Raw genomic sequence first — 26,727 nt, forward strand, 5'->3', positions numbered from 1 at the left:
CTATGTTTCTATCTTAGAATTTCTGGAGTCAGATGTTTTCCTGCCTGTTAAGTTGGGGTCTGCCTAAACATCAATGCTTAATACTAGTAACACGTGGATACTTGGACACCAAGTGTCATTTAGGGGCTCCTCTGTGCGTGTGTGTATATAAATATATACATATATATAGAGAGATAGACACATATACACATATGTGTGTATGTGTGTACATGGCACATTCTGTGTTTATGGTCTAGCTCAGGAGTTCTTAACCTGGGGTTCATATACTTGTTTGTTCTTAATATTTTGATAACTGCATTTCAATATAATTGATTTCCCTGGTAATACTCACATTGCATTTTAGGCATTTGAAATATTATTCTGAGAAGAGGTCCATAGGTTTCACCATATTCTCAAAGGGGTTCATGACAGAAAAAAGTTGGTCTTGCTGGAGAGGCAAAACTCACACATGTTGAAGGGTAGATGGGTGATCTCTTGGTTGGTGGGCTAGAATTCAACGTTGGCACTTCAAGGTTTCTAAATTTTATTGGTGTGGGTCTCCCTCCATGATGCAGCCTCTTTCATACCTTATTAGATGCTCTCTGTGAGTTTCTGTGGCTGAAAAACTCATGATCCTGTAAGGAACCTCTCTGAACATAGAGACACTGGTCTGTAGATGATTGCTAAATAGTCTCTTTACTGACCTATGCTCAAACCCTTCCTAGCTCAGTAGGACCTTCTAAAGCTGGTGTCCTTGGGCATTGCCTTTGAAAAGGCAAGGTCATCTCTGTGCTGCAATGAAGTATTAGCAGAGAGAGAATGAGCGGTGAGATACTGAAGGGCCCAGGCAGAGGCGGGGAGGTCTGGAGTCAGAGGTCACAGCCACAGTGGCTGTTCCCCAAAGAAATCCTGACTTATTTTTTCTTCTGCTGCACCCCTTTGTTTCCCTCAGGCATGTTTCTATGTGCCAGGAATCTTTCCACTTGGAAGGGACTATTTGGCTGTGGTCAGAGACTTGTTGGGCAGCAAGAAAAAAGCCGATACATTCACTATCGGAGAAACATGTATTATTATTAAAACTCATACATCACATGCTGAAGCAAATGCCTTGCATGGGGGAATTGGAATCCTTCACCGTGAGCTCGATCCATCACCTTCTAAATCAGGACCATCAGCTAGTGAATCAAATGCATCACCTTTGAATTAGATAGGCTCCCGGTTGAATTAGATGCATCACCTATTGAATCAAGTACATCAGCTATTGAATCCAAAACTGCACGTCACCTAGTAAATCATCTAAATATTACCCACATTACAAGTTCGGAATGGCTGCATCACCAATAAGTTTAACAGACGACATGTTAAAACCCCTACAACATTTAAACAATTACCTGCAGAAATGAACTCGATCCATCCATCACCAGTCCTGAAAGATCAACTTTTAGAACCAGTGCGATTGCCTCACAGATACAGGAGCTTTACATTTTTCTCTGTCCCTGACCACCTTTCCTCCACCCCAGTGTTATTTTTCCTACAAATAGACACTGAGATTAGACTAAGGTAGAAGGGAGAGGCCTAATCTCTTTTGCTCTGTCTGCTCTAGAGGCTAGAGGGCAGGACAATGTGTGTCCCTGATTAGGAAAAATCCCCAGATAGTTGGGGGGGTGAGGGGAGAGATGGTAGGGGAGTTGACAGTTCTCATCTGGTGCATAGGAGGCAGGGTTCAAGTTGGGAGGAATGGAGGGGAGAAGAGGTGGGTTAGCAAGGTATCTGCAGAATACCGAGATGCCCGGGCCTGAGATGAATGGGTGAACCAGTTATGACCCAGAGAATTTGAGCCAAGCGAGAGTAGAGAGGATCAAGAGACTGAAATGCAAAGACTATCAGAGATTTATAGAGATGAGAAAGCCAAAATGAAGGGGTGCCAAGAGGTGACGCTTTGTCTGACTCAACTTCATTTTCCAAAGCTTCGTTCCTGTCATGGTGGCTTTCATGATGTACCATCACTGTAGCTTTCGCCTTAGCCACCCACACAGAACTGTGGGCCCACCCACCAGTTATTGATGTAGACTCCAGCTTTCATCTTTTGGCCTGGTGCTTTGAGTAATAGGCTTCATGCCCTGTATTTTCTCTTTTGGCTCATCACCTACTATGACTCTTACTGTGCATACATCTTGATTTTCATTTGTGAACAAGCTTTAAAATAACTGAACCATCTTATTTATATACAAATGAAGAAGCCCTATGTTGATAATATTTAAGAAAAGGGATGGGGAGTACCAGTCTACAAACCCCATCAACATCTCATTTATTCTCTGAAAGGCTGGGCTTCCAGGATCCACACCAGGAGGAAGGACACCTGACCGGCTCACAAGTTTTTGCAAGTTGTATACTGTGAGAGCTGGTCAAATTTGATTCAGTCGAGATTTTTGAAAGAAAGTACCCTTGGACCAGTCTCCAAAGGGACAGTCAAGCTGACACCAGCTTTATGTAGGATTAGAGGGACCAGCACATTTACCCAAACAAGGGTACAAAAATGACAAAGAGGCTAATGGAAAGAAAAAAGCACTTGGGGAAATGGAACCAAAATTACTCTTGGCACATTGGAATTAAGGCTCTTCAGGTTAAAACATAATCAAAACAGAGAATGGTATTTACAAATATTCTACAAGGGCTGACTAGCATTGATTAAGGTAAGGTTAGTAGAAAGATATTTCCTTTAACAGTGACCTGGGACAGCTATCAATTCAACAACAAAAACAAGATATATATGTGTATATGTATATGTGTATGTATGTATATATGTGTATCTATCTATCTATCCATCTATCTGTCTATCTATATATCTACCTACCTATCTATCTATCCCATGGTGCTGGGGATACAAAGATGAAAAGTAACATGGTGCTTGTCCTCAGGGAGCTCATAATCTAGCAGCAGAAGGGCAAGTAATAAATACAAAGGGGAAAGGGATAAGTGCATACAAAAAGTTCAGGCAAAACACCATGGTAAATTTAAATTTAATTCCTTCTTTGGAAAGTGTTGGCCAAACTGGATCCAGTCAAAATTTTTGAAAGAAAGGACACCTGAATCAATATTATTCAGATGCTCAAGGCTACACTAGATTTACCTTAAGATTAGAGTGACCACAATATCTATTAAAAGAAGGGAGGGAGGAAATTACAAAGAAACTAATGAGAAGAAATGATGTTCATGGAGACAAAGAACCAACATATAGAAGGGAAGAAATCACTTTCACCTGGCCATCAGGATGGATCAGAGGTGGTTTTCATGGAAGAAGTGATGTCTTATCTGGGTCTTGAAAAAAAGAAAAAGACTTCAATAGATGCAGAATTGTAGAAAGGGTGTCTGTTCTAGGCATGTTGTCACCAAGAAGAAAAAGCTGGTTTCTGAGATGGAAATGTTGGGATGAAGTAATCACGTCCTCTTAGAATTTTTTTTTTTGATGAAGCAATTGGGGTTAAGTGAGTTGCCCAGGGTCACACAGCTAGTAACTGTTAAGTGTCTGAGGCTGGATTTGAACTCAGGTACTCCTGACTAGGGCTGGTGCTGTATCCACTGCACCACCTAGCTGCCCCCTAGAATTTTTGATAGAGGAAAGTTGGACATAGTAGATAAGTGCATCCTAGATTTGGGGAAAATGAATTTCAAAGGGTTCAGAGAATAGATAGGTAAGATCCTATGATCCAAAATTCTATAGGGGAAGTCATCCCAGGACAAATGAGATATTCTCAAAATGTAAATGCTGAAGACATAAAATGAAACAATTTCAATTAGGAGGAAAGGGGGCAATTGTCTGAAGAGATCAGTATGAATATACAGGGAACTAACTAATTTAGATTTTTCAAAAAGAAATGCACAGAAGATAGGTTGCAAAAGTATCATGTGCTTCTATAAAAATAGTGTCAGGATGCTAAAACTCTGAATGAACAGAGCAGGCAAACAACTAAGGATGATCAGGAGGTGGTTTTTAAAAATCAATATTGGAAAAAAAGACGAAGAGCAAATAAGGGATAGGACTATAGCTCAGGGTGGATGAGATGATGAAAATTTATAATAGAGAGAAGACAGAGCTTTCTTCCTCCTTTTTCTCTTCCTCCTCTTCTTTCTCTTCCTCCTCCTCCTCCTCTTTCTTCTTCTTCTTCTTCTTCCTCCTCTTCCTCTTCTTCTTCTTCCTCCTCTTCCTCTTCCTCTTGCTCCTCTTTCTCTCTCTCACTGTCTCTGTCTCTGTCTCTACTCTGTCTCTGTCTGTCTGTCTCCCTCCCTCCCTCTCTCTCCCTCCCTCCTTCTCTCTCTCTGTCTCTCTCTGTCTCTCTCTTTCTTCCTCTTCAAGGAGAATAATATTGGCACTGAGAACAAAACAAAAATGGCTAACTGAATTAATAACCAAGATAAGTAAGCAGATAACAAGAGAGAACCTATCTTTCTTTGATGAGTCAAAGTCCCCTAGCCCAGGGTAACAAAAAAACCTGGCAGATATGATTTCTAAACTATGGTCAGTAATCTTAGTATTGCAGAAATCCTGCAGCATTAGAGACCCCTTGTTAAAGATAGAGAGTAGGATGAGAACAAGGGATGGCAGGTGTTCCAGTGTGGCTGGAATGATGCTGGACCACTTTCTATTATTTTGTTCTCATCTTACTGCCTCTTTTCTATATTCATCAGATGATGGGGAGTACTTCAGCACAAAGATGCACATACTTATACTATTAGCACCTCAGTGCAGCCCACTGGGATGTGTGTCCACAGTGAAGTACCACCATATTTTTCTTTAGCCCCCTGCTACAATTTCTTTTTTTTTTTCTTTTTTGGGTGAGGCAATCGAGGTTAAGTGACTTGCTCAGGGTTGCACTAGTAAGTGCCCCTGCCACAATTTCAAGACCTGTCTCTGTAACTTGTCATTTCCCCCTGCAATATTTTACCTGGATGAATGGTGAATTAGACAAAAACTGGTCTTCTTCAGATACTCTTCCCTCATCCTCTTAGTATTTTTCTTTTTTTATTATTAAAATTTGGAAAGCAAACTCTTATGAAAGCCCTTAGTATTTTTCTGCTTTTTCCTTCTTACTATCTCTTCTTTTCTCCAACTTCAGTTAGAGAAGAAAATACAAACTCATTCACACTCAGGTGTTAAGCATATATTGTGTTATTTGAATTACATTTTAAGAGAGGACATTTAGAGAGGGCACTTAACACACACCACTTGGTGCCACCACCCTACTTTTTCTTATTCAGATTATTATAAATAACTAATTTATATAACACAAAGGTTTACAAAGTGCTTTCCTCACACAAACCTGATAAAGATGGTAATATAAGTATTATTAATAACTCTACTGTATAGATAAGGAAACTGAGACACAGAGAGGTTGTCCCTTTTTTATGGTTACATCCAACTAGTAAGGGTCATACACAAGATTATTTTATATTATAGGTATCTGTGCACCAACATTGTCTTCCTTCAGGATTGCAAATTCCATGATCAATCAATCCTCAAATAATTATTAAGCACTTATGTTCCAGGTACAGGGATTATGTCTTTTCTAAACTTCGCATCTCCCACAGTGCCTAGCACAATGCTTTATCCAGAGTTGATATTTACTAAATAGTTGGGTGGATCTCAATTGAATTAAACAAAGAAACAGATTTCAAATAGTGAAGAATAGTGATGTTTCAGTAGTAGAAAGAACACTGCACAGAAAGGACAAATGTAAACAACATTGATTTAGAGTCAGAAGATTTGGGTTCAAATCTTAGCTCTGACACTCACTGTGTGACCTTTGGCAAATCATTTTTCCTGTCTGAGCCGGTTCTCTCATCTGTAAAATTCAATTCAATTAGTGCACTAGCCGATCCCTAAGGTCCCTTCTAGTTTTAAAATCCTATGATCCTCTGAGATGATTTGAGGGTAGGAGGGACAGGACATGTCAAGATGGCCCCCAAGGGTTCTTATTAAACTTGACCGGCAGTGTTTGCCCCCCAGCTCCCCATCAGCCTTAGAAGCCAGGATGCTCTTACTGCCCTCTCCCCGGGGTGAGCTTTACCTGAGTGGGAATTCTAAAACCTTAGCCCCGCCATAACCTGGAAAGAGTTGACAGCAGGGACCACTCTCTCATGCCTGCCGTCAACCCTTTCCAGGATCTGACAAAGGAGAGGCCTTCGGAGCATCTTGTCTCTGCTGGGATCCCCTCTCCTTGCCTGGGGCGCCAAATAAACGCCTTTGGATGCTGGAGGTAAAATAAAATAAAAGGCAAAAGTGAATCAGCCCCGACAAGCCCGTAGTTTTGCTGTCCAAGCCGGTCCCATGGTGATTGTGAGAAAGCGCTGGAAACAAGACATCCGAGTTTTCAAAGCCCAGTAGCCTGTGAGAGGCAGCCCCGTCAGTACACGCTGTACTATTTAACCTTTGAAATATTCCGGCTCTCGGCAGGCCATTGCCCCTTCTCCCTCGCAGGTTGCTGTAGCCCTGAGCAGGAGCCCGGGCCCGGTCAGCCGGGCAGCCCAATTACAGCTGGTGCAGCAGGGGGCCGCTGCCTTGCACCAGTGGGCCGACCTGCGGCAGGGAGAGGCTCGTTTGCGCGACAAAGGTTACGGGGAGAGAGCGAGAAGCGAGCGCAGCACGGGGCGAGGCGAGCAAGAGAAACAGAGTTGCAGCAAGGCGCTCGCCTTGCTTGGCCTCGCCTCCGGTGCCGCCACCCCTGCTGGGGCTTCGGCCGCTCTCTGCCAAGCCTGCTGTGTTTCTCCGAGTGCCCTCACTGTGTTGACATGCTAGGTGTCTGTAAACAGAGGCGGTCAGACAGATCGGGCATCCTTCGCATTTCAGTACTGAGAGCGAGCCCGAGCCTAGCTAGGAATGATAGAACTAGCTGCTGCTCCAGTGTCTACTACGCTTGACCCTTTGAGCTTTGTGCAAGGGGGAGATGAGTGCAGCATTTCTTTGTGAAGCTTACCGTACCCCACGTCTGGGCACTTATTCATAGCTATCCTAAGACTCTAGGCTTTAGAGCTAGGGAATCATCCCGTCCAATCCTCCTTCAAGGGGAATACTGCGATGGATCTGGGATCACTTTGGGATAAGTAATCCCTCCACTCACTGGTGCCGATTGCAGCCCATCCATGTCTTTTCACCCAGTGCAATCCTGTGGGTGGATGGGCAGAATTAAGCCAGAGAAGGAGGGCTGGATGCGGAGTCAGAGGACCAGGGTTCCACGTTTCAGACGCTATCTGTGGTCAGAGAACCTAAGTTTGAATCTGAGTTCTGTCACTTACCTTTGTTGACCTTGCATAAGTGCTTTCTTCACTGTAAGCCTCAGTTTCATCTATATGCAAAAGACTGACAGAAAATATTTTAAACATTTTGCTCCATCAAGAAGCATGGCACCATAGCACTTGGTCCTTAATATCAGTCTTGAAAATGTTTACAGAGACGCTAAAAGGATCAATGATGGGAAATATAGTTGGATTGGATTAGGTATATATAGGGGTGACACAACTGTGAGAGTGTTGAAGGACCAATATAAAAGGTATATGAAGAATGGGAAAATACCAAAAGTGTAGAAAAATCTAAGACCCTATTAATACCAAAAGGGGGGGGGGGACTAAGAGAATTATCAGTGATTATTGATGTATATGCCTAGTTTTCCATCCATATAGAATCTTTAGCAGTTATCTGTACATGAGTTGAGGGCATGTGTAGTGAGGTTATTAGCAGGGAAACATCAGAATTTCACAAGCAATATTCAACAATGAACTATATTTTTGTTATTTCAAAATTAACTGAAAGATGCACAGAATGTTAGATCCTATATTGTTTATTATTTGCTAGTTACCAAAAAGCATTTGCTTTGGCAGAACAAAATTCTGTTTACCAGTCTCTTTTACAATGAAGTGTCTCCTATGCATACATCAAATTCAATCAAGATTCCTTGGAAAATACAACAGAAATAATCCCGTTAATGACTCTCTGATAATAAATATCAGAGATATGTGTGCTTGGCAAAGGAGTTTGTCACTCTAATCAAGGCGATCCAATACAGTATACAGATTGAAGAGGAATTCCCTGCAGATGATGAGGGCCTTCAGCTGCTCCTGTTTGCAGGTGGCATAATGATTGTATCAATCCCTGGAATACCACAGAACCTCCTGGAAGAGATCTATAATCACTCAAAGGAGTTTGGCCTTTCCGTACACACAGGGATGACCAAGTGGATGAAATGTTTATTCGTTGCTCAGATTTCAACCCGTATTTGAATGGGCACTCTTTACAGCTTCTTCATCAGTATGTATATCTGGGACAGACAGTACGGTGGAAGAGGAGGAGAGAGGGCTGGGTAGCTTCTGGGACATCACAAAGCATCTTCACAGATCTCAAACTTCACATGAAACCAAGGGCCCTTCTTTTCAATACTAACATCGTACTGGTACTGTTATGTGGCAACAAGACAGAATACAATTACCTCTGAATAACTAAAAATGAGTATTACACAGAGGGTAATGGAGAGAGGCATATTGTAGGTCTGAGCAGGCTGCAAAATATTATCAATAGGGAACCCTGAAGAACAAGAATAAAAGATGGCATCATAGAATTATGTGATAAGAAGAGAAGATGGGTTAGTCATGTGGCAAGAATGGGAGATAAACTATACTATCTACTAGAGAGAGGTGATGGATTTAGATATGAAATGAGATATTTACATTTTTGCACACTGCTTTTGGGGCATTTGTTTTGCTAGGATATGTATATTTATTACAAGAAATTTGTCTTTTTTCTATTTTTTCCCCAATGGGGTGGAGGGTAGGAAGGGCAGCTAGGTGGCAAAGTGGATAGAGTGCCATGCCTACACTCAGGAAGTTATTGTTGTTGTTCAGTGGTTTCAGTTTGGTGACCCCATTTAGGGTTTTCTTGGCAAAGATACTGGAGTATTTTGCCTTTTTCTTTTCTTGCTCATTTTACAGATGAAGAAACTGAGGCAAAGAGGTAAGTGACTTGCCCAGGGTCACCCAGCTAGTAAGTGTCTGAGGCCAGATTTGAACTCAGGAAGATGAGCCTTCCTGACTCCAAGTCCAGTATTCTAGCCCTGTGTCACCCAGCTGCCCAGATTCAGTAAGACCTCAGTTCAAATGTTGTATACACTTTTAGACGAAATAACTGCATTATTAGTTTTACTTACCCATTTTACTTTATTACAAGAGAACGCTAACAAAATGAGAGCAATCTGTAAATGTATATAATGTAAAAACAAAACACATCAACAAAACTGAAAGTGACCAAACAAGTTTTAAAAAAAATGAATGGATAACAAATATCAGACAGGCTTCATACTTCGACAGTATTTTTTCAATGGTAGGAGGAATTGAGGAAGACTTCCAGAACACTGGGTGGACACCCTGTAGCCAGCTTTTGGAAGGACTTGGGTAAGAGTCATGTACGGATAGGTTGTCATCTGCATCATTGAAGGGATCTCAGAAATCAGTAAGATCGCAGATCCATTGTGTATGTGCCATGCACTGTGCTAGGCACTAGAGATACAAAGGAAAAAAAAAAAGCAACAAAAAGACCCATTGCAGGTCCTCAAGTTGCTTCCTAAAAGTTCTACCAGAAATATAGGCTTGGAAAAGATGGGCTGGTTGGTTATGTCACTGAGCCTGGAATGGATAGCCTGCATGCTACACTAGTTCTTAAAACCAGTAAAAAGAGCATGAAGGAAAGCCTCAAACATGCTGGGTAAATCCTTTGTGAAGGATGGATGGGGAAACACGGACAAGAATTATCCGGGATCAGTGCTCCTTTGAAGTAGTGGCAGTAGCAAAGCATTTTGCAGACTCATATAATTTGATCTTCACCACAACTCTACGTGATAGGTAGTGCAGAAGCTTAAGTATTTTTTGGATAGACATTTTTAGAGATCATCAGGAGTCTCGTAAAGGTCAAGTGATTTGTTCAAGGTCACAAGGTTAGAAAGTGGCAAAGAAGAGGAGATCAATTAATCAAATCAATCGATCAATTAATCAAATAATCAGCAAACATTTATCAATTATCTACTCTATGCCAGACAGTGCATAGAGGGCCAGGACTGGAGTCAAGAAGACCTGAATTCAAATCCAATCTCAGACACTTACTAGCTGTGTGACCCCGGGCAAGTCACTTCACCCTGTTTGCCTCAGTTTCCTCATCTGCCAAATGAGCTGGAGAAGGAAATGGCAAACCACTCCAGTATCTCTACTAAGAAAACCCCAAATAGGGTTATGAAGATTTGGGCACAACTGAAACAATGGAACAATTATGCCAGGCACTGTGGAGACAGAAATAAAATAGTTCTTACTCTCAAGGAGGTTACATTCTATCCAGGAAGACATGTGTACATGTCTAAGTACATGTACACATGTGTAAGTACTCACAAAAGTACATATGCAAGTACTCACAAAATAAATGCGAGGCATTTCTGAGAGGGAGATAAGTGGGTTTTTTTTGGGGGGGGAGGGAAATCAGGAAAGTTTTCATGTACTTAGTGCTTAAAAAATAGAGAGATATTTAGGGCTATAATAGGGCTAGTTATTATCTAGCCCAGAGATTCCCAAACTTATTTGACCTACTGCCCCCTTTTCAAAAAAAAATTACTCAGCACCCCCCTGGAAATCTACTTTCTTTAACTCTTTAATGATTTTTTCTTTTTGAAATTTGTGTCAGTTCAAAAATTATAAATTTTTTTTAAATGATGTATCTTAAATTTAATGATTTATTGTAAATTTGTGGGGTTTTATCCTGCATTGAAATTTTGATGATGCAATATTTCATCATGTAACTGTATTGTATTGCATTGTAAACGAGTCATTATAGGCACATATTCTTGCAGATGCATGCTGGACTTCCCAACAATGTGCTATACCCTTGCCTGCCAACACTTGCTGATTAAGACCTATAGGGGGACTTGATCAATGATGGATTTTAACTTACATTTTGTGTGTTTATTTGGAAAATAATGTAATCACTATGACCTTAACTCTGTTACACAACAGATGAAACATATACAAATGATTTTTCAAAATCTTATCTTCTCTTCTTTCCTTATGCTTCCACCTCCCCCTTATTTTTATTCAATGCCCCCCCCCCCCGTTGCACCTGAGGCTACCACTATTGCTCCCCTGGATCTATCCAGCGTCACCCAGCCCTAGGGAGTGGCATCACCCACTTCCGGAACCTACGATAGCCCAATCCTGTCATCAGTAAGGAAATAGAGACCTGGAAAAGTTAAGTCTGATTATACATTTCTTCCTCTCCTGTCCTCCATGCCCCAGTCAAACTGGCCTATTTTCTGTTTCCTATTCATGACGTTCTGTCTCCCACCATGGCATAGGCAGTCCTCTATGGCTGGAATGCACACTGCAACCTCTGGCTAAGTTTGAATGTACTCTTTTCTCCCCCAGTTAATTTATTTTTTTCCCAAAGTACATAAATCTATATTCCTCCTCTCTCCCCTCCCCCTTCCCCACATGTCGAGAAAGAAAGAAAAGCAAAACTATTGTAACAAATGTGTATAGTCAAGCAAAACAAATTCCTGAATTGGTCCAAAAATATGTAGCCATCCATACCCTGAATCCATACATCTCTGTCAGGAAGTGGGCTAGCTTGCTTCCTCACCAGCCCTCTGGAATGATAGTTGATCAATGTGTTGATCAGAATTCCTAAGTCCTTCAAAGATGTTTGTCTTTGCAATGTTGTTGTTATTGTATACCTTGTTCTCGATGCATACCTTGCGCTCCTTTCATTCAGATCATCAGTTCACATAAGTCTTTCCCAGGTTTCTCTGAAACTCTCTTTCATAATTTCTTACAATACAATAGCATTCCATCATATCCATACACAGGAATTTTTTAGGCATTCCCCAGTTGATAGGCACTCCTTTTTCAGTTCTTTATCATTACAAAAAAAGCTGCTACATATAGGGCGTTTTCCATTCTTTGCTCCCTTTAGGGTTTCAGCCTAGAAGTGGAATCACTAGGTCAAAGGGTAAGCAGCCCGCTTTAAAAAAAGACCTTTCCTGATGCCCCCAGTTGTTAGGGCATTCCTCCTCCATTCCCCCCCCCCATCACTATGTGCTTATTTTGTATGTACCTTATAAATAATTACCTGTGAACAAATTATATCCTTACTCCCTCAGTAGAATGTAAGCTTCATGAGGGCAGAGACTGTCTCAGTTTTATATTTGTATCCCCAATGCCTAACACAATGTGTGCCCCACAGAAGGCACTTATTAAATGTTATTATTTGATTAGTTGATTGGTTAAGTGACTTGCCCAAGGTCGTAGGACCATAGATTTAGAGCTAGAAGGGGACTTGGAGGTCATCTAGTCTATTAACCCTTTCATTTTACAACCGACGAAAATGGTACCCGGAGAAATGAAGGGCCATATGGGGAGTGTGCAGCAAAGCTAAGGATCAAACCCAGGTCCCAGGACTTCAAATCCATTGGTTTTTCCACTGCTGCTTCTTCTATGGCCCATTGCCTGAATGTGGTACCAGATGTGCCCCTAGGCACCCCTTGGCTTTGAAATGTCTTTCGCTCCACTTCCAGGGTGAGCAGGGAGGGGTGGGGATTCTAGAGACAAGGGTGAGTGGATAGGGAGCTGGGCTCACCAGGCCACACACTGTTACTTCATACCCAGTCGTATAGCGTATTAACAGTCCCCCTTCTCTCTTGGAAGTTGCTTCTTGCAGTCTCACGAGAGTCCTGTGAAGTGATTAGGCCCCTTGGGTCTCTTCAAATGAACTGTACCTAATGAAACTTAGCCACTGGATCCGGAAAACAGCAGCACGAAGGAAGAGAAGTTACTTTTCGCCCCCAATTAGCCTCTTTAGGTAAGGGGTTAAAAGTTTCTTTAAAAGCCCTACGGAGCCTTGGAAATCAGCTAAATGGCCTTTTGAGCGGCTCCTAATATCCTGTGTGTTCCACCTGTCTTTCCAATGAGACATAAACCTGTGGTTTTTATGGAAGGCGGCATGGGCCAGTGGGCTAAGGACAGGCCGGGGAGTCAGGAATGCTGAGTTCTGGTCTCTACTTGCCCACTTGACTTGAGATGTGACCTTGGACAAGTTGCTTAACCTGTGTATACCTTGGTTTTCTTGGCTAAAAAATGGGAGTCATGATACCACCCTGCCTCACAGGGGGGTTGTGAGGATGAGCTAATTGATGGCTAGAAAGCACTTTGAAAGCATCAAGTGCCAGTAAACTGCTAAATAATTACAAGGAGCCTCTGAGCGCTGGCAGCCGAGAGCTCAGGGCACTTTCCTCAAGTATAGGGGCGCCCAGGTACTCCCTGCTGTCGAATGTCTAACTCAGCTAAACGCAGACCACTCACCTCTGTTCTCCTCCACTATCAAGGTCATTCTCTATAGCGTAGCCTCCTCATTTTTTAAGGCCTGGCTCGAGTCTCTGTAGCTGGTATCCATTGTTTCCTTCCCCGAAATCCTTTTACAGATTTATTGTCTTGAATGCACAATTAGCAACAATTAATGAATGAGATGTCTTATTCTTTCATTCTTTAGCCCGTGTAACTTTAGTCTATTATTATTTGGGGGAGGGAGTGGGAGAGAGAGTCTGGGTCTGGTGTGGGGGAAACTCCCTCCTCCAGTGAAGAGCCGCAATTGATTAGTAATTTGTGATCTTAATTTTTTTTGGGGGGGAACTAAGGATAACAATAATAACACTAGTTAACATTTATATAGCATTTTGAAGGATTACAATGCGCTTTACCAATATTATCTCGTTTCAGCTTCACAACAGCACTAGGAGATGGGAGCTATTTTACATATCCCATTTTACAGATGAGGAAACTGAGGCAGAGGGAAGTGACTTGCCCAGGGTCACATAACTAGTAAATATCTGAGATGGGATTTGAATTCCAGGTCTAGCATGCTATCAGTTGAAGCACTGAGCTGCCCAATAATTGGAATTTGTAAAGCACTTTAAGGTTTGCAAAGTGCTTTATATATGTTATCTCATCACAAAATCTCTGTGAGGTATGTCCTGTTATTATGCCCATTTTACTGATGAGGAAAGTGAGGCTCAGAGAGTGACTTGCCCAGAGTCATACAAATTAGTGTCTGAAGCAGGATTTGAATTCAAGTCTTCCTGACTCCATTTATAGCACTCTATGCCCTGTGCCACCGGGAAGTAAGTTAAGGGGTTTTCCAGTGGTCATACAGGTCATTTGTGTCAGAGGTTGGACTTCAACCCAGTCAGCTTGTATCTACTATCCTATGTTAGTATACTAACATTTAGCATGTTAGTATACTAATGCTATATTGGGAAACAGCTGTGATGTAGTAGGACTGATGGGCTTGGAGTCAGAAGACCTGAGGTCTAATACTGACAGACACTTACCACAACAAGCATTTATTGAGTTCCCGTTATGTGTCGGGCAGGGTGAGAGGTGCTAGATATGTACTATTTGTGTGACCCTGGTCAAGTCATTCATAGTTAACATGTACTAATTTCAGAGATAAGAAAACAGGAAGGATCTAATAAATACTGATTGGCTGATTGACCTTGAGTTCAGCCAACATCATCAAGTGTCCCCATCTTTCCAGTCTGATTTCTCATTATTTTTTATACTCCAGGCCAAACTGCCCAGTTTACCATTACCTATTTATCTCTAGCCTCCATACCTTTGCCCAGGTAGTCCCTATGCCTGGAATGCCCTCCCTCTTTACTTTCATCTCCTGGAATCTCTGTCTCCCTTCAAGACTCAACTTAGGCATCTCCTCCTAGAAGGGGCAATTATATACAACTTTAAGGTCTACAAAATAATTTAATTTCCTTCTCTAAAACCTATGAGGTAGTTAGGGCAAAGAAAATTACCCCCATTTTACTGGTAAAGCAACTGAGGCTCAAAGAGATCTAGAGGCTTGAACCATAGTCCCAAAGCCAGTGAATGACAGAACCAATCGGAACCGGATCTTCTGATTCTATTAGGATATGCTGACTACTATACTACGCAGCCTTCTTCCCTTCTTTCTCTGCCTTGCCTGTGTGGTTCCCCAGCAGTGACTGAGCCTTGAGCAATGAAATGATTTCTACTTGTTGCATTTGTTGGGGGAGGAAAAAAAGTGCTTGGCATCCCTCAGGACAAAAGACTCTGGCTCATTTCTCTTGGTGAGAATTGAGTCTGTGGGGTGCATTAACAGAGAAACCTTGAGACAAGGCTTCCTCCAACTCGCCCCCTGGGATCCCAATGTAGCCCTTGCCGGGTGGCGTCTCCTTTTCCTGGAATGTACACCATCGCTGAACCCCTACAGCAGCTACTGCAGATGTGCGGATGGTTAATGAGAAGAGACGAAAGACACCCCGCCTCCCCTACCCCCTGCAGTGGGAGCCTGGAGATGAGAGGGCCGACCATTTACTTTAATGCGCCGTAAGAGCTCTGGTGGTGGGGCCGGGCTGAGAACGCTGCAGCATGTGGTTTGAACGCTGTTGGCTCCCAGCCTTAACCACCACACCATTGCACACAGTGGAAAATAACAGATTGTTTTGTTTGTGCTTCTCCTCCAACCTGGAAACCCACTCATAGAGGATAGCAGCTGAGAATAACTTTCCCTCTGTGTTCTGCCCACCTCTGGCCAAGTTCTCCGTTCAGCCCTCTTGGAATTCTCCTCCCTTCTCCCTCCTCCCTAGTGTTTGCCAAGGCTTTTCCTGCCAGTGGCTGGGGGATGTGTGTGTGCGCGCGCGCGCGCGCGTGTGTGTGTGTGTGTGTGTGTGTGTGTGTGTCTGTGTGTGTGTTGGGGGGAAGGGTTGCTAGGGTTGGAAGGGACCTTAGAAATCATCTCATTCAACCTCTTCCATTATATAGATACAGAGGCTGCCTAAGGAAAGTGAGTTATTGTTCACGCAGCAAATAAATAACACAATGGAGATTTGAATAGTGTAATCCAGTGGAAGGAGAACCCGGATTCCAATTTTGCTCATTTCCAACTGTGTGTTTTTGGGCAAGTTTCTTCCTTTCTCCTGGCTTCAGTTTCCTCAGCTGTAAAATGAGAGTATGGTATAGCAGAAAGTCCATTGGACTTGGAGTAAGGTGATACCTTAGTTCAAATCCAACCTGACACATCCGAGCTATAAAAACCTGGGCCAAATTCCTAACTTCTCTGAGCCTCAGTGTCTTAATCTGTAAAATGGAGATAATAGTCCCTCCCTCCCTGGATTGTTGTGGGAATCAAATGAGATCATGCCTGTAAGAGTCCTTTGCATACCTTAAAATGCTATGTGTGTGTATGTATGTATGTATACATATATGTGTGTGCATATATACATATACCTCTATTTATAAATATGAATCACTATAATCATCATTTTCATCATTCCCCGAGGTCCTTTCCAGCTCTAAATTGTATGAATGATGGCTCCAAATTCAGGGCTTTTTCCCCTAAACCAAACTGAGGAAGATAAAAAGGATTTCCACAAGGCGACAATAACCTTTACCCACCTAGCCGTATCAGACACCCCTTCATCTCCCCTAAGGAAAAGTCATTGCCGCCTTTCCGTCCACATTTCCTGGCCTCCCTCTCCTCCAGAGCTCCCAGGAGAAAGGATGTAGGAATTGAAACCCCTTGAAATCCTGCCTTCCCTGACTGTTTCCAAGTAAATGGGATCAGCCATCACTTCCTATTAGTACAACTTGGCCTTTGGAGCAGTGACGTGAGACAATGGGCAGCTCTGTGGATCACTTAGAGTCATAAAAAGCGCTCTTGTGGGTAACCCTCTGCATCAGGAAGGGCTCAGGGGACTTGCAGGAGATAAGCAGGAGGGAGGGAAGCTGGAACAAAGACAATGGTTTGAAATCTTTGAGTAAATGCCAGCTGCTATGGGGCTGTTCACTGAGCCTCCTTCACTCCCCTCCTCCCCCTACCTTGGCCTTGGCCTTCCCATCTGGAGGGTCTGGGCGACGTGGATCCCTTCCTCAGTGAGTTCCAAACTCAAATAAAGGTGTGACAATGGATACTAACAACTTGGTTATTCGGGGGATGGGGTAATGCTATTCAGAAACAAGACCCAGATGCAGAAGTATCTAGGTTCAGCCCTGGGGAGATAAGTAGGGATGGCGATGGAGATGGGGATGGGAAGGAAATGATGGGGTTCTCCCCAAAAGGATTGCTTCAAGTGCAGAAATATCCAGGCTCATTCTGACTGGACCCAAGTTTGGTCCAGTGTTATCAGGTGGGGAGAGGGGTTCCCCAGGAGAACAAATGGATTCCTACATGAGTTTTTCAGAATTGTCCAGGGGTGGGAAATAGTTAAAAAATGAAAAAGTAAAGGATTTGCCATTATCAGACTTCATACTTTTACACTGACTATCCCCCATGCCTGGCTTCCTTCAATTCTCAGACAAAATCCCACCTTTTACAAGAAGCCTTTTCTGCCCTCACCCCTGACCCCCAATGCTAGTGCCTTTCCCTTTGGGATAATCTTCAATTTACCCTGCATGTATCTTGTTTGTACGTAATTATTTGCATTAGAATATGAGCTCTTTGAGGACATGGACTATTTTTGCCTTTCTTTATATTCTGAGTACTTACTTAGCACAGTAGGTGATTAATAAATGCACATTGACTTGACTTGACTTGACTCTGCCTGCCTAACAATAGGGATCATATTAGAGAGATTTTGTTGCGGAGTCAGATCTGAGTTCTGTAACTGTGGGCAAGGCACTTAAAAAAAAAAAACTCTCTGTGCCTCAGTTTATTCATCTACAAAATGGGAACAATGATATATTACCCAATTTACAGGGTTTTTATAAGAAATATGCTTTATAAGTCTAAATTCAATTTTTAATTTGGAAACATATTAAGATTCTACTAGGTACAAGCCACTAAATGATCTCTGAAGTGCTATGTACATTATGATTTTATGATCTTATAATCTGATCATTATTTCTTGACCTCTTTGCCGTGTATCCTGTCTCCTTTCCACCAACCCCTCCCCACCCCTAAATAAATATCCTAGAATTGAAAGTGAGGCGAATTTCCTATGGGTCATGAAGCATCTCTGCCTCCCCTGCAGGTTGCTTGCTGTAATAAGGGAGGCTGAGGTTTTGTTGCCTTTAAAAAACATACAATAAAGTAAATCCCAATGTTTAGCTAGTTGCGATCTTGCTATAAAAACAAGCACATGAGAAAATGAACGTGAAGATCAGTCCCCTTACAGGGTCTATGTAAAACCTTTGTCATAAATGTTTCACCAGTTAGCAGGGAGGGGTGCTCCCTTCAGCAGAAATGGGGCTGGCACAGATGAGCAGGCCAAGCAAAGAGGCAGGCTATTCCCAGCTGTCTCTGCCTGTGTCCTTTCCCAGAATGACCCTTCACTTCTTCATTCTTTTGGTATAAGTTCCTGCTTAAAGAAAACAAATGGAGAAAGAAAAACCAGAACTGGGTTTAGGTCAAGCTAGGAGATTTAAAAAAAATCCAGAGGATGTCAATAGGTACATCCTGGAGAGAAAACTTAAAATAAAAGATTGAACCTTTTAAAAAATTGCATGACATTAAGAAAGAAAAAAAAAAGCCTCAGGAAACTCCGCTTTTATTCAAATTTTCATTTTCTATGAAACAGTCCTAGAAAATGGTAAGGATCTTATTAAAGAGCAATTCAGAAATGTTCCCTATGAACCTTTTGCTGGTTTTAGTGTTTCATCTATTCACTTTGAATAGATGAAACATTTATTTTACTCAATTTACTCAATCAATCAACATTTACTCAATCAATCAATCAATATTTATTAAGAAACTATTATGTCAAATACTGTGCTAGGTGCTTCTTTCATTCACGTTATTCCACAAACATTTATTAAGCACCTACTGTATATAAAGCCTTGTACTAGAAAGTTAGATAATTTAGCTAATAATACAAGGTTCTTACCCCCCTGGAGCTTATGGTTTGGAGAGGAATGACACAAATACAGGTAACAGTAATATAGAACACGGAATGAAAAATGCATTAGAAATCTATCAACAAAGTGCTGTGTGAGGTCTGAGAAGGGAAATCATATTTTTTTAATTCTGAGAGTATCTCTCTGGGGCTCTCTGGATCAAAATGGTGAAGTAGCCAAAATCTGCTTTTGTTGTCCTTGGCTTGCCTTTCTATGCCCTTTCCCCAATGCCTTTACCTTCCACATCAGTTTCCCAAAGGTTCCTTCAACCTAGCAGTCACCTTAGAGATCATTCAGTTCAGGGGCACTTAGCCATTTTTTTTGTCATGGACTCCTTTGGTAATCTAGTGTATCCCTTCTTGGAATAATACAAAAAATTATTAAATGCATAAAATAAAACACACAGGATTACAAAGAAAACCAGTCATATTGAAATACAATTATTAAAATTAAAAAAATTTCACAGATTCCCTGGGTTAAGAATCTTTGATTTAGTTAATGCCCCACATTTGCCAGTAAGGAAACTGAGGCTCTGAGAGAGGAATTGGCTTGCATGAGATAAAACAGTTAATTAATGACCAAACTAAGAGGAGAAGACCAGCATTTAGCCTCATGCTTTTTCCATGCAACCTTGATGTTCTCAGGCTTCTTTCTCCTCTCCCATCCTCAAGTCCTTCCAAACTGTTCTTCGGAAAGCACCTAAAATCTTTCACCCTAAGATGCAAATGCCTGAAAGACTAAACGGACATCTCCTCCTAGGATATTTATATTCTGAATGTACAGTCTACTCTTGTCTACTTTTCCTAGTTATAAGGATTTCCCTCTGTTGTAACACATAAACTCCCTTAGCCAGTTCTTCTTTATCTTGGTAATGTGAGAGTCTAAAATAGCATAGGTGTCACTACCATAAGACAGTATGGGGTCCTGGAAAGAATTTTTGACTCAGGAAATGGGTTCAAATCCAGAAAACTGGCTCCAGAAATTGCCAGACATGTATCTCCTATTTTATATCTAAGCTTCAGCTATTCTGATTTGTTAAATGGGGATAACATTTTCATTACCTCCACCTCCTGGGTTATTGTGAGGAAATAGTTTTGAAAACCTTAAAACTTGATAAGGCTTAAGTAGTTAGTTGGAAAGACAGTATTGCTCTGTGGAAGGAATGCTGGATTTAGAGTCATGGAACCTGAATTTGAATTTTGGCTCTACCACTTACTGGTGGCTTGTTCTTAACCTCTCTGGCCTCTGTTTCCTCATCTGTAATATGTACGAGTTGGATTGGATGACCTCTGAGGTTCCTTCTAGCTTTAAGATCTATGATCCTGTCATTTATTTCCTTAACTGTGTTCTCTTCTCCATAAATGAAATAAGGTTGGCTCCCAAAAGGAGGAACACACTATACACTACAAAGGGTATATGGCTCATATTGGTAGATAAAGAGCTTTGCATTTTGAGGGATTGCTGGGGAGAATCTAGTATCTGGTGGGAATAGGAAGAGATATTTCATTTGACACATCAGGGAGAGTGCTTTTGACAGGAGGGAAAAAGTGAACGTGAGATACCCAAGATGGTGGCAGGCAGAAGATAAACCCGTTCTTTCTTCTCATGAGTGCATATTGGGCCAGTAAAGTCAGAGCTATTAGCTCCACAAAGATCTTTGTGGAAGAATCATAGAAACATAGATTTAGAGCTGGAAGGGACCTTAGACACCATCTACTTCAGTCCCCTCATTTTTCTGATGGGGAACTGAGGCCCAGAAAGGTCAAGTCACTTGTCCAAGTTCAATCAGCCATTGTGTGTCATAAGGAGGACTAGAATCTTGGTCTTCCTGCCCTGACTGAGGCACCGTAGCCACTGGGCTGTAGAAGCTATGCCAGTAGAGTGCAAACTTGGCAATTCAATTCAACCAGCACTTATTAAATGCCTGCTATGAGCCAGGATCTGTGTTTGGCATTGCGGATAACAAAACAAACATGAAACAGTCCCTGTCCTCAAGGAACTTCCATTCTATTGGGGAAAATGATGCATAGATAATACGAAATACACATATGCAAAACAAATGCTAGGTATTATGAAGGTCCTACTAAGCTAGAAAGGCCTTAAATATAGGCCACATAACAGATTGAGGGTCTCACATCTGAAAATTGACCTAGTTAAGTTCAGAGAGAGTCAGAATCAGATACCTATCCCCAGGCTGGCCACAGGGTGTTGACTTTTTAGCCATGGCGACTCTAGAAGATCTATAAAGTGGCAGGGGGATACCCCTGTGTTGGTAAAAGGAATGCCCTTACAATGAGGTCAGAGATCTCACTGAAATAAAAGCCAAATTAAAGAATCCATTAACTACATTACAGAATCTTACAGAATCCCAGGCTTTTGGAGGGGACCTCAATGGCCATCCTGCCCAATCCATATGGGAAAGGAATCTCCTCTATCACATATCCTATCTGACAAGTGGTTATTCAACCTCCACTTGAAGATTTTCAGTGAAGAAGACACACATCCTACTTCTGTATACTCTGATTGTTAGGAAAATTTTCCTGACATCCAATCTGGATTTGCCACTTTGCATCTTCCACTAATTGCTCTTAATTCTTCCTTCAGAGGGTAAACAGAGCAATGGTCCAAACCTTCTTCTACCTGACAGTCCTTCAAATACTTGAAGGCAGCTAACATGACGCTTCTAAGTCTTCTCCTTACCAGGCTAAGCATCCCTAGTTCCTAGTGATGATGATGATGATGATGATAACTAGCACTTCTATAGTGCTTTAAGGTTTACAAAACAATTTACAAATATCTTCTCATTTTATCCTCACAAGAACCCTATGAAATAGGTGCAGTTATTATCCTCACTTTAGAGAAAACAAGTAGGCACAGATAGGGCAAGCTACTTGCTCTGGATCACACAGCTAATAAGTGTCTGAGGTTGGATTTGAACACACGATCTTCCTGACACAAACCCTCTATGCACAGGTACCACCTACTTAAACTGCCTGCACGATCTTTCTATGATAGGAACTCAAAGCTTTTTACTGTCTTGGTTGCTGTCCTCTGGATACTCACCAGGTTATTAAGATCTGTCTTAAACTGTGGTGCCCAGAACTGAGCACAAGATTCTATGTAGGTTTGGACCAGAGCAGAGGGATTCTCAATTTCTTATTCCGGGAAGCCACATCTCTCCTAATATAGCCCAAGATTGCATTCTTTTTTTTAAATTTATTTTTAGTTTTCAACATTCACTTCCATAAGCTTTTGAATTTTAAATTTCCTCCCCTTCCCTTCTTGCCTCCCTCCTCAAGACAGAGTGCAATCTGATATAGGCTCTACATATCCATTCCTATTAAACCTATTTTCACATTAGTCATGTTGTAAAGAAGAAGGAGGAACTACAAGATAGAAGAAACAAAACAAAACAGAAGAAAAAAAAAGAGCAAATAGTATGCTTCGATCTGCATTCAAACTCCATAGTTCTTTCTTTGGATGTGGATAGCATTTTTCATCAAGAGACTTTTGGAGATGTCTTAGATCCTTGTATTACTGAGAAGAGCTAAGTCCATCAAAGTTAGTCATTGCACAATGTGGCTGTTACTGTGTACAATGTTCTCCTGGTTCTGCTCACTTCACTTGGCATCAGTCCATACAAGTCTTTCCAGATTTTTCAGAAGTCCACTTGCTAATCATTTCTTGTAGCACAATAGTATTCCATTACATTCATATACCACAACTTGTTCAGCCATTCCCCAAATGATGGACATCCCCTCAATTTCCAATTCTTTGCCACCACAGAAAGAGCTGGTATAAATATTTTTGTACATGTGGGTCCTTTCCCCATTTTTATGATCTCTTTGGGATACAGCTCTAGAAGTGCTTGCTGAGTCAAAGGGTATGCACATTTTTTATAGCCCTTTGGGCCTAGTTCCAAATTGCTCTCCAAAATAGTTGGATCAGTTCACAACTCCACCAACAATGCATTAATGTTCCAATTTTCCCACATCTTCTCCATTTTCTTGTTTTGTCATGCTAGCCAACCTTATAGGTGTGATATGGTACCTCAGAGTTGTTTTGATTTTCATTTCTCTAATCAATAATGATTTAGAGCATTTTTTTCATATGACTATAGATGGCTTTAATTTCTTCCTCTGAAAACAGCCTGTTCATATTCTTTGACCATTTATCAATTGGGGAATGACTTGTATTCTTATAAATTTGACTTCATTCTCTATATATTTTAGAAATGAGGCCCTTATCAGAGAGACTGATTGTAAAAATTCTTTCCCAGTTTTCTGCTTCCTTCCTAATCTTGGTTGCATTGGCTTTGTTTGTGCAAAAACTTTTCAATTTAATGTAATCAAAATAATCCATTTTGCATTTCATAATGTTCTCTACCTCTTGTTTGGTCATAAATTCTTCTGTTCTCCATAAATCTGACAGGTAAACTATTTCTTGCTGTCCCAGTTTGCTTATAGTATCAGCCTTTATATCTAAATCATGAACCCATTTTGTATTTGTTTTTTGGCTACCTCATCAGACTATGAACACATACAGAACTTATAATCTATTAAAAGTCCCAGGAAATTCTTCAGACAAACATCTGTCTAACTATACACTGCCTCCCCCGATGTTGTGAACTGAGTTTTTTTTAACCCAGATGTAAGACTTTCCATTTGTCCCTGTTCACTTTCATCCATTTAGATTTCCTGATACTCTAGCCTTTTTAGGGTCTTTTTGGATCCTGACTCTGTCATTCAGGGGCTAGCTACATTTCTCAGCTTTGCATCATCTTCAGTTTTGATGAATGGCATATGCCATCTATGCCTTTCTTCAAGTCATTGTAGAAATGTTAACAACATAGGCCTTAGCACAATTTTCTGGTGCTATACCCTGGAGACCTCCTGCCATATTGACATTGAACCATGAATGGCTGATCTTTAGAGATAGCCATTCAAATACTTCTGAGTACACTTATTTATATCATGCCACAGTCCACCTTTCCTCACGCTTTCCATAAGAACAGTATAAGATACTTTATCAAATGCATTGTGGAAATCTAGGCAAACTATTGTCTACAATATTTGTGATTTTTCTAGTTTAGTAACCTTGTCAAACAGGAAATAAATGCAGCCTGGTACAACTTGTTTTTGAGGAAGCCATGCTGGTTCCTCATGGTTTTCACTAACCATCTCTTTAATGATTTGTTTTAGAGTTTCTCTAGGAATGAAAGTCAAGACACTGGCCCAGAGTTAAGAGAGAGCATTCTCTTTTCTTTTATAAAACATCAAGACAACATTTGTCCTTCTCCAGTTCTGGATGATTCCTTTCTCAGACACCAGTTCTCTCAGGAATTGAGCAAACAGTTTATTTGGGGGAGGGGCCTTGAGGCAGCAAGATGGCACAGTAGATGGTGCTCTGGACCTGGAGTCAGGAAGACTTGGGTTCAAATCTGACCTTTGGTATTTTTCTAGCAATGTGACCCCAGGAAAGTCACTTAACTTCCAATTGCCTCAGTTTCTTCATCTACATAATGGGGATAAGAACAGCACCTATCTTACAGTGTTATTGTGAGGATCACATGAGGTAATATTTGTTTTTAGTTTTTGTTTTTTTTTAGGCAATTGGGGTTAAGTGACTTGCCCAGGGTCACACAGCTAATGAGGTAATATTTGAAAGGTAGCATGCAAGCTATAATTATTATTATTATTGGATCCATCTAGGGTAGCTAAGTGACCTCTTACTATCTTCTTACTTATTTTGAGTATCAAGTCCCCTTTAGCCATTTTTGTTCTGTCATTTTTAGTGCAAGATCATTCTTCTTGCCAGAATATGCAGAAACAAACACCAAATACATGAGCAGAACTCATCTTTCCTATGAGCAAAGCTGGATAAAGGTGGAGAGGCAGTGTGGTAATATGAAAAGACCTACTAGGGTGGGAGTCAGAAAACCCGAGTTTGGCAGCTAGGTGGTTCAGTGGGTAGTGTGCTGGGCTTGGACTCACCAAGATCTGAGTTCAAATCTCCTTTCAGACACTTAACTAGCTTTGTGTTCCTAGACAAATCACTTAATTTCTTTCACCCTCAACTTCTTCATCTGTACAATGGGGATAATAATAGGACCTACCTCCCAAGGTTCTGGTGAAGAGACAATATTTTTAAAGAACTTTGCCAACTTACAGCACTATATAAGTGCTAGTTATTGTTATTATTAAAACACTTTGTGAACCTTGAGGCACTATATAAATACTATTATTGTTATTATTATTAGGCAGGTATCTACAATGGATAGAATGCCAGTCCTGGAGGCAGGAAGACTTGAGTTCAAATTTGGCCTCAGACACTTACCAACTGTGTGACCCTGGGCAAGTCACTTCACTCTGTTTGCCTCAATTTCCTCATCTAGAAACTGTGCTGGAGAAGGAAATGGCAAACCACTCTAGTATCTTTGCCAAGACAACCCTAAATGTGGTCATGAAGAGTCAGATATGACTGAAACAACTGAAGAACAACAAATTATTATTATTATTAATTATTATCATACTGGTTCAGCCACTTTTCCGAACCTCAGTTTCCTCATCTATGAAATGAGGATAATAATAGTCCCACTCCCTACATCACTTGGCTGTTGTGAGCAAAGTTCCATAGAACTGGGAGCTACTATAACTACGAATATGAAGAACTGAACCTGAGTGTTATTAATTTTAAATCTTCCTTCATCTACAACCGTAGGGTATGCTTTCCTTCAGTTTACCTCCAAACAGCCATGGATTTTCAAGAGTTTGCTATTAACCTGGAAAGATCATTTATAGAGCGTTCCCCAAAATGCTGTGTTACAGAGGTCAGGGAACAGGAAGGGATCTAAGATTATCTGGTTGAATTCCTCCGTTTTGTCGATGAGGACTCGGAAGTCCAAACAGGGGAAGTATCTTCCCAAGGTCAGAGGTGGTCAGTCACAGAGCCTAGATTAAAACCTTGGCTCTGACTCCAGTCCAAAACTCTTTCCACTACACAGTACTGCTAGACTAAGCTAAGGGCTGCTCCCATCTGGCTGAAAGCTGACCCTCATTTGCATGCAGATTCTGCATTTCTAATAGTGCCTCCTGAAATCCCTTTGTATTTACTTTTCTGTGGACATGTTTCCTCCCGGTAGCATGTAAATTCCTTGAGATCAGAGACTGTTCTCTTTTTGTCTTTGTACATCTCCAGTTCAGAGCACAAAGCCTGGTACATAGTAGGTATTTAATAAATGCTTATTGGCTTGAATTGATACTAGGAAATGTACTCCCTTGAAAGCGTTCCAAGCCTGACTCAGGTTTTTCTTTCCAGGAGCCCTACTCAAATACATGCCTCTCTCCCTCAACTTTTAAAGAAGAGTTTACCATAAGCAAGCCATTCTTTCTGAGCCTCAATTTCCTCATCTTTAAAATGAGAATAATCTTTGAACTATTTTTTTTCAGTTGTTAAATCATGTCTAACTCTTCGTAACTCTGTGGACCGTACTGTCCATCAGGTAAATTTTACCGGATTGATTTGCCATTTTCTTCACCAGTGGATTAGAGCAAACAGAGGTTGAATGACTTAGTGCCCAGAGTCCCACAGCTGGTAAGTATCTGAGACCAAATTTGAAGTCAGGTTTTCCTGACTCCAAGCCCAATACTCTATCCACAGAGCCACCTAGCTGCCTCCAATATCTGCACTACCTACGTTAAAGGGTTGTTGTGAGGAAGGTAACTGTGAAAAGAAACACAGTAGAAATGAGAGCTAATATGGTTTTCCTGTCACCCAGTGTATATTCTGTGCCCTGCCTGTATCCTGTGTGGA

The sequence above is a fragment of the Vombatus ursinus genome, unplaced genomic scaffold (assembly GCF_900497805.2).
Source record: "Vombatus ursinus unplaced genomic scaffold, bare-nosed wombat genome assembly UNPS02014770.1, whole genome shotgun sequence".
NCBI classification, from domain to species: Eukaryota; Metazoa; Chordata; class Mammalia; order Diprotodontia; family Vombatidae; genus Vombatus; species Vombatus ursinus.